This window comes from Anas platyrhynchos, chromosome 3 (genome assembly GCF_047663525.1).
Source record: "Anas platyrhynchos isolate ZD024472 breed Pekin duck chromosome 3, IASCAAS_PekinDuck_T2T, whole genome shotgun sequence".
Taxonomy (NCBI): domain Eukaryota; kingdom Metazoa; phylum Chordata; class Aves; order Anseriformes; family Anatidae; genus Anas; species Anas platyrhynchos.
The window spans coordinates 86,704,196-86,717,231 of record NC_092589.1 but is presented as its reverse complement, the minus strand read 5'-3'; the positions used below and the strand labels follow the sequence as shown (position 1 = coordinate 86,717,231).

At 38.9% G+C, this 13,036-nt stretch overlaps 1 long non-coding RNA gene across 1 annotated transcript in view; it reads right to left on the bottom strand.

Moving 5' to 3' along the window:
• The window catches only part of LOC110352380 (uncharacterized), an 81,354-nt gene that overhangs the window by 64,830 nt on the left and 3,488 nt on the right, over positions 1–13,036 (bottom strand). The window contains exon 2 of the long non-coding RNA XR_002401288.4: positions 5,731–7,525. This is a non-coding gene — a long non-coding RNA (uncharacterized lncRNA). The remainder of the gene's footprint in view (positions 1–5,730; positions 7,526–13,036) is intronic.

Genomic DNA, 13,036 nt, shown 5'->3' with positions numbered 1-13,036 from the left:
AGATAGCTCAGCATGGTCACAGCTTGCCTTGGCCCTCATATTACAGCTCAGTTGTTTCCCAAGACAGTGCACATACAAACACACACATTCCACCAGCTGTCTTCACTGGATGAACACAAATAGACAAAGATGCTGAAAAAGCTGGAGGAACTTGATCAGAAATTAATAGCTTAGGTCAGGTTACCTTCAAGTTTTCCTTTCAACACAAAATACAGAAAATTCCCTCACAAAATAAATTTGCCTCTGATGGATGAAATGCACTCTGTGGGGTCTGATTCTGGACCAGTTGTCATGTGTTGCAGGTTTGGTTGATCTCCTAACTGGACTCTTATCAAGCTACACTGAAGGATGCTCCAGTCCTGGATTTCTAGGTGTCCCTCTGAAACAGAAGTGCAATGGGCTTTTTCTCTCCCATTAGTCTGTTTTGTACGTTCAGTTGGGTACCTGCACCTCCTTTGCCACCACAAAACAGGCAGACCAACAATCAGTATTTAATCTGTGATGGAAGCATCTGCAGTGGTTTATGTCCTCCTTCTAACATACAAGCAGTCTTCACAATGACAATATCCCATATTCCATGATGTGACTGTGAACCCATCTTAAAGTATTCCCAAGGGATCAGGTTCCTAAGACCTCTGCAAAGGGGCCTTCAACACTTCTCCCAAGAGTCTTTTCAGAGTTTCTAGGGCTTTGGCCCTGAGGTAGGACAACTCTGCTGCTGTCTACAAGCTAGTAAAGCAAAGGAGAGGTCAAACTAAAGTGGATTTGACCTTGATCAGCTGTTAGACTTTTCAGCATCTCCAAGCTGTGCAGAAACTGAACAAGTTTTTCAGAAAGAGAATGTGGGTGCAAGATGTAATGAAGATGAATATTAAGCATTTCAGCTCTCTGCCCTTAGAATGGGAATATCACTTTCTCACCTCAGAGAGGTGCATGTTTAAGTTTCATACCCAACAAACTGGTATGTCTAGCAGGAAAGTTTCTTTTAAAACTAAGAATTCACAGGGAAAGAAGGTCATTGCATAAATAATTCAGTATCAACATAAAGGAAAAAAAAAAGAGAGAGAATAAAAATTAAAAGCTCTGTTCAAGATTCTTCTCATCCTTCTCCTTGAAACCTGTAGAAAAAATAGCAATAAACAAGCTAAATCAAAATTCATTGCAGACCTGTTGAAGGCCACCACAAGGGAAGTCCTTGGAAAGTGCCAGAGAAAATTTAGGCTTCTTAAAAGAAGACATCATCTCTCATCTAGCCCACCATTAATTGGTCTTCCCTAGTGAGAACATGCCCAACAGTCATACATTTCATCATGAATGTAGTTTAAATGTTCATTTATAGTTTAGTGCTGGAAATGCCATAGAACCTTTTGGGAGTCTTTTTTAACCCATACGTGTGAACACTGCTATGATATAGTAATGCCCCAATGTTGTTCAGAACATGATAATAATATTTCTAAAACAAAATATGGAGTGCGTACAGTTTTGACATCCATAATATGTGGCTATGCAAGGAGTAATATGCAAGATCCAAACTTCTGTCTACTGGGTTTTGAAGAGATATGAAGATTTTTGAAGAGAGAAGAAGTGCAGGAAGGAGATGAAAGCAAACAGATATGTATTTTAGGCTTTAAAAGGACCCGAGTACATAGACAAATCAGCAAGGAGTTCTGCATTGTAGAGGGAAAAAAGAGTGTAAGTTCTGTAATATTTTCTTAATATAAGTTTAAAAGAAAAAAAAAATCTTATGAAAGACTAGGGTAGTTCTCTGTCCTAACTTAAGGAGTTTGATTAATCACTTTAATCACACTTCTTACACTTTTCTAATCAACTGCATAATGATTTCTATGCTTATGCATGAAAATGCCATATTTGTATTGCTTACAACAGCACAAGTAGCATGCTCAAAAAAATACAGGACTGACTTCACTTAATTGTTATCATAGGTAAGGCTTAGGCTAAGTCATTCTTTTAGGTACTTCCAGATGGTGATTCAGAGAAGGTGGGTGAGGCTCCAGCTCTGAATTACCTTCAGAGGATATTTCTTTCTCCATAAGCACAGAAGTTTGAAGAGACTGTTCTCATAAATCTGGTACCTAGGCATGACTCCTAATTTTGGTAGTTGTAAACGCTTTCAGTAGTTTCAGATGCTCTTCACATGTGCTTTCCTTAGGACTGTGGCCAATGTGCAGAATGCTCTGTTGCTTAATGACAGGAAGGAAACTACTGTTTGGCTCAGTAATTTGGATCCATTTGTGTCAACATTGCCCATCATCTCTCTTGCCACTCAGGAAAGTGGAATTCCAAAGAAATCAGACTTCATTAATTAAGCCAGAATATTTTTTTTCAGAACTATTACTGGATTACATTCAATAGGAATTGCAAATCATCTGTTACATGTCAGAGGATCTTGCCAAAATATTTTCAAAAATAATCATTTCATGGTGCCTGACTAAGTAACACAATTTGAACATCCCTTTCCAAACACATGCTGTGCCTTTTTAGATACAACTTTTCAGCCAACTGTTTCTCTGTGACAATCTCCTCAACTCTTCCAAGAAGCTTCTCTACATAAAAATATCCAACCTTTCTTCATTGGGTGCATGTGCTTATTGGGCACTTGTTATCTCTACAAATATATCTGCTTGACACAATGCAGTGCTGCATAGAGAAACTTAAACGAGCTCTGCAGAAATCAGAGAGGCATCCACATCTGCATTAGACTTCTCTTTACCTAAGACTAAAGCATCTAGCCTTGAAAGTGTCCTCATCTGCTCTGCACTAGGGCTGCCACTCTGGCTCTGGTTCCTAAAGTAGATCATTCATTAAATTGTGCTGTCTGTATACCCCTTCACCTCGGTTTTCAAAACAATGTTTTTTCCTCCTATGGAGACAAAATAAGTGGAAGCTATCAGAAGCCTGAAAAAAAAAAAAAAAAATTAGGCTGAATTTTATTAGAGAAAGTAGTGAACACAAAACAACAAATCCCATAGAAACAGCCTCAAGGCTGTCTTCATGCCTTGGGTGGTGAAGACTTCTTCCCTTTCCACATTTGCAGACATGGATGAGGGAGCCAGGCAGTGATACAATACTTGGAGCTGTGCTACAAGAAAGAAATGTGACTGTGAGGCATAAATTAACACTAGAGTGAATAACTTCAAATTATATTGAGAAACACTCATTTTAGCATGGTGGAAGTTTAAGGTTGACATTTAGTTAAAACTAGTTGTCTAAACTCCCTCTTCCATGAGGCTAGGTGGGTTCCTTACAGGTAACTATCTAGGGGGATGGAGTTACACAAGACGGACACATGGAGGAAGACAGGCTCTGTAGAACTCCTCCCTTATTCTTCCCTGCTAAGGGCTGCCACATCTTTCAGATCTGTCATGCAGGTTTTCCTCTAAGACCCAAGACAGAAAAAAGTCTGCCTACAGGTTCTCTTCAGCACTGGGAAGCTTCTCACACAAAGTCACTTCTTATGCAAAATCCATTCGGTGAAGAGTCCTTCAGCCTTCTCTCAAGATGTGGACTGAACAAAGAGGGGGGGTTATTATTATTTGCTTTTGCCTGTTTTCTATTCCCCTCTGTTAAAATTTTACAAGAAGGCTACTAATCAAATCTAAATTTAAATAAAAATCCTATTGCATTATCCTTTATTGTTGGTACTGTTGTTCTCATAATGCTGAATAATGTTAATGGTGTGCAACCAAAGGATAAAGTGTAAAAAAAAAAAAAAATCTCATTGTGGCATTTCTTGTTTCATATTGAACTTAGGACAGATTTTTCTAGATCAAGTATGGTCTGGTCTATTTTATTGCAAAATAATTCACATTTTCTTTTTCATTTTCTGCAAAGGCTACAGATAAGCAATTATTTTATGCAGAATACTAAACAAACTACAGCCATATACATATCTACATAGCCCACTCATTAATACATTCATGAGATGGAACACTTATGCATTCCAAACATTTTTGCAAGTAATTTATACATTTTGAACAGGGATGTTGCATTTTCAATGCAAGGTCTAATTCTAAGGAATGCTACCCCCTGTATCAGTGCAGTCAGCATTTTGCCAGCCACTCCTACATCTTTGCTTTCATCCATTTCTACGTGCCTTTTGTCTTTGCATTTGATTCTATTAGCATTGAGATCAATCACAAGATTCCTGCTGGGAGCAGAGGGAGATGTCTAAATCCAGTATTTATGATATCTAAATCCAATATCTGTCACCATTCCTCTCTAATACCAGCTGCAAACCAGTGTCTGCTCTTCTAACTCATCAGTTTTAGATATTTAACTGCTTAGGTCTTCTCACTATTCAAAACAAAGATAAAAATACGAACATGAAAAAACTTTCAAATAATGCTGACACCCTAGGGTGTATTAACACCCTAGAATTTTTGCACAGTTAGTTTTCTAATTTAATTTCATATATTCACAGTTGTGAATATACTTGTTTAGCTACTTGTTTAGCTACACAGTCCCCACAGGACAAAAGGTTAATTTCTCTGTGGTTTTCACTAGTGCTGAGCAAGCAAAGCTCACATTCACTGGATGTTTATAAGTTTTCAGAGTGCACAAAATGCACCAACTTACAAAAACACACCAACTGCAGCCATTCAGGTAAGGAAAACCAACCTGAAGGTCTGCAGATTGTAGAAAGGTCTACCCCAGAACTTTCTTTTTGTGAAACAGTTCCTTCATTACTTACTCTGGTGACTCTTCTTGAGAAATACACTTTGATAGTTTTCACACTGGGAAGAAAAAAGTAAGTATACTTTTTCCCTTTAATACCAGCTCACTAACAAAAGGAAAGTAATTAAAATTATATCTATTCTCATATCATTTTTATTTTCTGAGAATGTGTAGTACATGTAAGATTGCTCATCTTAGTAAATATACTTGTAAAAACACTTTAATTATGAATACTTGCCACTGGATATCATTTTTAATCCAGTTAAGATTGACGGTGGATGACAGACCAGCAAAGTAAATACCATTTTAATAAAAACAATTGTTGTAACTGATCTCTGTTGTTTCACTACTGCCATACTTGACATGGAAAATTAAAATTATTTCTCTGATATTTTCACACCTGGAATTTCAAGACTGTCACTACTATGAAATAAATAGAAATCTTTTCATTTGCTTTTTTTTTTCATGTGCTTTTTTTTTTTTTTGAATCAATGTTTATTCTTGTTGTAAAACAAATGCCATGGGAAATATAAAATTTCAAACTGTCTTTTCTGTTAGACTGGTAAATTAGCACACAATTCACTGATGTTTTAAATTCCTGTGTTACCACAGAGTTCAAGATACTTCTGAACAACACATAACATTTTTATGAATATATACAGCCCCTAAATTAGTCCCAGGATTACCACAGATTTCATTAGGTGTTTAGACCAGGATTGTTATTTCCAAACGAATGATAGAGAATGAATCAGCAGTGAAGATGGTCTGTAGATATGAATTTGATATAATCTGGAAGGCTGGAGGACTTTCCAGAATACTGGAAAATTGCTACAAAAAACAGTGTGCTTCCCTAGGAGTGACAACCTGATATGAGGGTTAAAAAGAGGACCACAACCTACAGGGAGTGTGTGGCTACGTGCAACACTGCCTTATCAACATCACCTTTATCATTTATAAATATTCAAAACTTATAAAGCAGACAAGTGATAGAATTTGGCTTTTAAAAACACTAAGCGTTGGATTGTTTTTACTTACCTTCTAATTTATCTTTGGAGAAAATTAGTGTTGTGCTTTTGAGTTTTTCACTGCAACCAGTAAGACTAATAACTGTTTATGGACTTTTTTCTTTCTGAAATAAAGGATTTATCTCCTGTAGCCACTTGTTTCCAGGAATGAAGGCTTTGACTGAAAAAAATAACCACTGCACAACTTGAGATCTATTGTTCCCCATAGAGAGCTGGCAACTCCAAAACGCAGTGCACCTTTCCAGAAATAAGAGGAAAATTGGAACTACGTAGGGGTTTTATCAGATAATATAAAAGAAAACAAAAGTGTTATCATACTTGTTAGTAGGCACAGAGAAAAACAGGAGCTGCTTGGTAACCAAGCACCTCCTGTACTTTAGGGCTGTTCAGAACCTGGGATTGTTTCCAGTGTTACCTTTAGTCACTTCCAGTGCTGGACCTGAGGATTTTCTAATACACACTGGCCCTCTGAAATCTGGGGACAATGACGAAGACAAAGAGAGATGGTATCTGTGAAGCAAGGGGGTATATTAAGCTTTCATCTCTATGCCTAGGCAACTCAGAAAGGGTTGAACTAAAAACATGGGGACAGCTCAGGACCTCCTGATGAAATGCACAAAATATCAGAGATAATAAAAAGACATTCAGTTGACTCTCTACACCACCAGGTAAGTGTCCATTCACCCTTGAAAACAAATAGAACAGAAGTCAAAATATAGCTTAATGGTCTGTTTAGCATACATAATTTCTGATAAGTTTTACCTAGTTTTCTTCTACAACCTAAGTAGAAAACGGGTTTTAAGCTCTGAATGGGGGTGCTGCATGTGGTGAAGGTGTTGTGTAATTATTACCTTCCAGCAGCTCCATAGCACTGACTTTCACACGTCACCACCACTTGGGATGCCTAGGAAGAGGACAGTCACCTACCTATTATGCTGTCTGGATGCATGGTAGAGCCTAATTCAGTTTGACTGCCACATCAAAATGCAGCTTGTGCTAGATGCTAATGACAGGCTTCTGCAATTCAATGCTTTCAACAACAATTTATTATCTTGGATAGAATCTAGCAGGGCACAAGGCATTTTATTCATGAGAATATATTGTAATAAAGGAGAAATACCATCAAAATGCAACTGCTGTGTTCATGACGAATCTGAGGGGGCTTCCACCTATTTAAAATTTTAATACTTTTTTAGAGCTCCCAGCAGCACTAGTGACTAAAATGTAGGAAAATGGCTCCTAGAGCACACAAAAGGGCAAGGACATTCAGGCAAGGTGACAAAGCGGGAAGAAAACCAAGAAGTCTGTTGGTCCTCCAGGCAGAGCAGCACTCACTCCCATCATGGGATTCAGCTCACAAGTACAGGGCTACCACTTGCCAGCCTTCTCCACTACCATGTATTTATGTCAGGGTTTTTATTCTGTTCAGTAAACATAACATATTTAAAGATGAAGCATACTGGATATATATACAGAACACTGCATAGCAATGGTTTTGCCAGCTAGATACAGGCTCAAACTGATCTCTGGTACCTGCAGGAGACTCACACACAACTATTTGGCAGCAGCATAGCTCACTCCCACACTGCAGACACCCAAACTGGGACCAATGGCATGGCCAAGATGGCTTAAGCATCACTCCATGGACTGCAGAAGAACACATCGGTGAATAATATGACAGCAGGGTGGCAATTGCTGAGGAAAAGGTGGAGAAACAGTCAGCAGTCACCTCCTCAGCCCCCATAGCATCACTGTTTGCTGTTTACAAGTCAGCTCCTGCCATGGGCCTGTGCAGTGCAAAGCACCTGGAAAGAATAGGAGAGATGTGAAATCAACACAATGAAATGTGGACTTCTAATCCTTGTATCTCCATACTTGTAAAACAGCCTGCCTCAGTGAAATTCAAACAAAAGGAATGGCCTCTTCTTTAAGCTTTTAATAGTTTCTTTTATAAAAAAAGAATAATATTAAAAAGAAAGAGGTAACATGAAATTGTCTAAATGGAGATACAATTTTGTCTTGCCTGATACTCGAGTTGAACACTAATGACATCTCAAGAGTCCCATCTTAATTCCAGTCAAACCAAAATCATAATTAATTACTTCAGGAGGCTACTAAATGCCCACAGCACTGAAAAGTCTGTGGAAATCACTTCAGTGCTTCTGTGCCTTAAGTACAAAATCTCAAACATGTAAATGATTAACCAGGTCTTGTCAGTTTTCCATGGAGAGACCAGCTTCTCCCAAAATTTCCTGCAGAGCCTCATTCTCCCAGTGTGCAAACACATACACTCACTGTTTGCATGAAGAGGTTGCCACAGCATTGATTTTATGAAGCAACATGCAGCAAAATGTTAGAGAATATTGGGAGAAGTTGTTGGAGCAGGGGGATCCACCCCAGTTCAAACCACTGGGGTTAGTAAGTTCATGATGCACTTTTGGTGAAACCATCCACAATCAATTACTGAAGTATAAATAGGAGTGTGGGAAGCAACCCCCTTTAAATAAAACAGTGATGCACTTGGAGCAAGGTCCTTTGAGGAAAACTGTTCCTTACTTTCCTATCCATGAGAGAACTGGCTCCTATACACTTAAATTCCTGTGCAGTCCTGGGGGCTTAAGAACCAGCTTTGATCACTTTTCTCACTGTGGCAGCTCTCTGGTTAAATAAGAGGCCTTTAAAGTAAAGAAGGGATAGTATGAAATACAACTAACATCTCCCTTTAAGGAAAATACTGTTTGACTAAGAGTTGCTAGTGAAAGCGATGAGATACATTCAGATAATTCAGAGATGCGTTCAGATTGCTCAGACACTAACTCATGTTTGCTGCAGCCGCAGCCTCAGGTAGAAGCCCTTAAGATTTAGGAGCATTGCTGAGTTTTTCAGAAACGCCATGTTAACATTTTCCACCAGCTTGCCTCCCGGAGTCTCACATTTAACAGCTGAGGCAGGAGAGCCTGCAGACCTATTGGGACCACTAGCAGTGCTGCCTGCCGCCCAGTCCTGTCCCCATGCTGGGGGTGGCACTGGCCCAGCCCCACATTTCTGCTGCTCACCAGAGCGCTGCCTTGGGACTGCCTTTGGCAGGGAACACTGCACAAACTGGGCTGACACAACTCTTTTCTTTTCTATCACACAGCTTCTGTCATGCACCAGTTGAAAGCAGCACGCAAAACAAAGACCAACTATTATGTAAAAGAAAGGAAAAAAAAAAATAATCTTAGGGCTTAGATTTAAATCTTTAAGCAATTACCAGGAAATCAGACTGACTGTACAGGAGAGATAACCTTAGAAGCATGATGCCTGTGTTCATTTCTTTGAGTTGCATTTTGTTCTAATAACCTGGTAAAACAAAGTATGAAATAGATTCTGGCAAATGAGCAGGTTATTTCAGATTAAATTAACCAGTATTTAATAACTGCTTGTTTCAGATACTGTCTCCTTTTATAAGCAAGGTTTTTGAATGTTCAGAGTATATGTATTTCCAACCCTCAAAAGGTTTCTTTTGTCATTTGACAGAAATTCAACCTGCATGGGAGCACGAGAGCAGGAAACCAACACAACAGAATTCCCTCCCAGAAGATATTTAAATTTTATGTAATAAGCAAGGCCTATGACAAAAGTACGTGTAATGTAATGTAATTGTGTCATTTCTCAAAGTTTTACATAATGATTTTCTGTTTCTAAATTGTACTTCATTACTAGGAGCAGGAGAAGGTAATTGTTCTCTGGGTGCTGCTTATAGCTCCTAAGGGTACAATCAATCCTGCTGAGACACATAATTCATGCACTGTTTGCTTCTGATACAGCTACATTTACGAAAGCAGTGCTGTGATTAGATTCCTCTGGAATAAATGTGCCTATAAATCCTTGTGTTGCGAGTATTTCTAAAAACTACATCCACTAAAGGACTTGGGCCACTAACATAAGGCTGAGACACAGCTAACAGGTCTCCAACCAAATCGTAATTCAATAAATAAACAAATAAATCTCATCTATTGCTTAACCCTGGGCACAGTTTCACTCACGCAGCACCTTCCTGTCTAACTCCAGTCCACTGGTGCCTGAGGCACTGCTCCAGCTCCTGCTCAGCACGAACTGTCTGAGCTTCTCCTACAGAAGGGAAAACAGTCGGGGCACTGAGCCCTCTTCTGCTAAGCTTTTGGAAAGATTGAATCTGATAGGTATTTAACACAGCACAAGCAGAATCAGATGTCTTCACAAAATGCAACTAGGGACACTCTTATAAAAAATAGTTGCAACTTTAGCTGTCAGCAGGTGATCAAGAAGGGAGATTGCTCTCTGAAACACCTCAAGCCAGAGGAGAACAGGGTTCTTAGCTACCATGGACTAAACACTGCCCTACGTTATAATCCAGGTACACACAGAAATTACACAAATAGAGCAAAGGGTCAGGTTCATCTCTCCAAAATAAGACATCTGCATTGGAGCTAGCTGGAGAAAGATCAGTGTTTTAGGGAATAATTCATCTTACTTAAGGAAAGTACCTAAAACTCATGATGTGTTTCACTCCTTAGGGTTGTGATTCCCATACCAACTGTAATGGGAGCCCCCAAAGCTAAATCAGATGTAAATGTATGCACTGCAGGCTGCTAAAGTTAGCTGAAATCAGTCTTGCACTAAGCATATATTAATAATTTAACTAACCAGAAACACAGACAAAAGTGAGTCGATGCATTGTTTTAATATTATTTATGTTACCATTGGGCTGAGCAGAGAGCAGAAAGATTAGATACTGAAAAGGCATAAATCTTTCCTAACCATGGAGAAAGTCATATTTAAAAATATATATCCTTGTATCATATTGATTTCCATCAATTCCATGTAGGCCATTAGTATAAAGAAACCAAATTCTGAAGTCAATAATTAAAAATAAATAAAAATAAAAAATAAAAGAATGGGAGCCTTGATAAGCCTATAGGACTCCTATGGGAGTCATAAGAGTTTCACATGAGGCTGTGTAGCCACTAAAGTTCAAATTGGGTTCCATGGACACAAATGTAATCAAATTGTTTCAGTCATTTCTGAATCAGCTTTGAAAAAGATGTATTTTTTTTCATCTTCCAGTATAGTCAGATTCTCAGAGCTTTCCTCCCATTTGCAACTAGGCTGTATAGTGCTCAGGTAGGTACATCTGTGCTGAGTTGTTCTTTCCACCACTGCCTGTTTCCAACATGCATGTAATTTAAGAAAAGAGCACCAATATGAAGGCATATTTCCATTGTTTTTACACCATCTGGTAGCATGAAACCTCAATGCAGAACTTATTGAGACTTTATGGACAGTATTATATTAAAAACTTTTAATAATTCCCTCTATTAGCCAGACGTCATGTATGCAGGCCATACGTGAAGACAGACAGAAGAATGTGATTTTTGCCTGGTGCAGTGACCTGTTCATATCTTTACATTTGCAAAATTGATACCAAGATTTCCAAAATGATGACATAGGAATTTTTATCCTTTAAAGCAAATCATAACTACACACCCTGTGCATCACCTCTTGTTGACACTAGTCTCTAATTTTGAATATGTCCTCCCCACCCCATGAATCTTGCCAGTAAACCTTTCACTCTCTTTGGTACATAGTCTGACTTCCAGGACAGCATCACTGACTGTTTTCCGAGTGTTCAATTAGCTGGTACTTCAGACAGGCACATAAAGTAGTTTTCCTGCAAATGAGCCATTTAAGAAGAGCCAAAGATGATAACTATCAAATGTCATGGGGGAAAAAAAAAAAAAAATAAGAGAAAAACAGAGAGAGAGAGAGAGAGAGAGAGAGAAGAGAAATAACAAAACTGAAGGGAAATGATCAGGAAATCCCCACTAGAAGAAACAAAGATAAACAATCCTTAACTGAAAGAAAGCAGGACTCAAAGACCAGCACTCACACTTCTTTGTTTTGAGCTCTGTTTTCTTCCTGAGCACAGACCAGCTGTGGCATAGCTAATGTTGGCTGTGGTCATCTTTCATGGTCTAATTGTTGCCCACATTTGTAGCTGCATAGGGCACAACCCTGGGCCACAAAACAACCTAACCTGGTGTAGGTGGAATAGAGCATGAAGTATATAGTATATATACAGTAAGGTACAAGGTATCTGAGCTCATCTGGCCATTTCACAGAAAGATGGGTTGTTTTTGTGCAGCCTCCATCTTTCAATGCTATCACAGCCTTGAGGCACATCAAGACTTTTCCCCTTTCTTTTTTTGATGTCTCACAGTTGCTTTAGCTCTAAATCAGACTCCTCCACACCCAGACATGTGTCTCCCAGCTTCAATCATCAGTGGCACATTCTCAAAAAAACTACTCAGTGAGGAGGAGGGCTTAATGTATTTGATTCCCAGTTTGACAGGTTGGGCCCTCTCAAAGCTCTCAGCAGTCTGCAGCAGTGATGCTGACAACAAGAAGCCAGGAGCACAAATATATATTAAAAAAACAGCACTGGGTAATCAAATACAGGTAATAATTTTCCTCACCCAGAAAACAAGAAAAATTAAAAACCTCAGAGGTACACCTGTGAACCCCTGGATCATATTCAGTAACCTACTGTTATCTTCCTTGCAAATCCAGACTTATGAAGGCTAATTGTGCTCATCCCAGTTAATACACTGCAACCCCAAGTAGGACTAAGGAGGACTCTGAAATTTAGCTTCTGAGCTCTCAGATGGTAATTGTCAGTCCCACGTAGGAAAAGGAAGGATAATGCCCATCTCTGCCATCTGTCCAGTATCAGCAGTGCACAGTAGCTCCAATACAATACCAGATCCAGTTGGGCTCCTTAATATAAACAGGACCACAAAGACATAAAACCTTATTAACTTACCCCATCCCTCTATTGTGCAACTGTAGACCAGAAAGGAGCTGAGGGCTGAAATGGTTTAATGAGAGCTGACCTGGACTGGAAGGAGACAGACTGGGCATCCTCCTGAGGTCCCTGACATCTCTATCTCCTGTGACTGCTCACTGGTTCAAGTAGTGTAGCTCTTATCTGTACACCTAACTTTAGGCTTCAACCTATTAAAGGAGCTAATTTAAAATAGACAAGAAAACATGTCCCAGACTTCCATTCATCTGGAGGATGTCTCCCTCTTTAAAAAGAAGGTCTATTCACTTAGCACTTAAGCAACATTCCTAAGCCATGCTCAGGCACTACCTTCCTTAGAAAAGTTACAGTACTGATTATTTTCACTAGAAGTTTGTAATATTTATCATTTTCACCTGGATTTTTTTTTTTTTTTTTTGATGTCAAGACCCTTAGCAAAGGTAAACAGCTGCAAAATAAACCTTTAAAGAAG